This window comes from Bos indicus, chromosome X (genome assembly GCF_029378745.1).
Source record: "Bos indicus isolate NIAB-ARS_2022 breed Sahiwal x Tharparkar chromosome X, NIAB-ARS_B.indTharparkar_mat_pri_1.0, whole genome shotgun sequence".
Taxonomy (NCBI): domain Eukaryota; kingdom Metazoa; phylum Chordata; class Mammalia; order Artiodactyla; family Bovidae; genus Bos; species Bos indicus.
Genome location: NC_091789.1, coordinates 92,097,467 through 92,097,879, shown reverse-complemented (window position 1 = coordinate 92,097,879; position 413 = coordinate 92,097,467).

The window sequence follows — 413 nt, the reverse complement described above, 5'->3', positions numbered from 1 at the left end:
GTCCGACTTCTCATCCCCTGTTATCTGCCAGGAGATAATAGCCACTGGCATCTCTGTGTCTTCCCAGAGGCCTCTCACCTTCTCTGAACATCATTACACAGATCCATAGAGTTCAGAGCCAAAGATTCTTTCTCCAAGAAGCCCGCCCAGAGAAACGCCCCCATTCTTGCTCGCCACCGCTCCGCAACGTGAGTAGAGGCTTCCTCATCCTCTGTACGGAATGGACACTCCTCCGACATGGCGTACCCCACGGGGAAGCGCAACTTGGGCGCGGCCACATTCCCCGCCTGACAACGCTGCCGAGGGGCATTGAATGCCCCAAAACATTGACTCCGTAACATCGCCATGTTGACTGTTGGTTGACTGTGGCTTCGAACGTGGTTTTGCGCCTGTGCAGAGCCACGCCCCTTCGT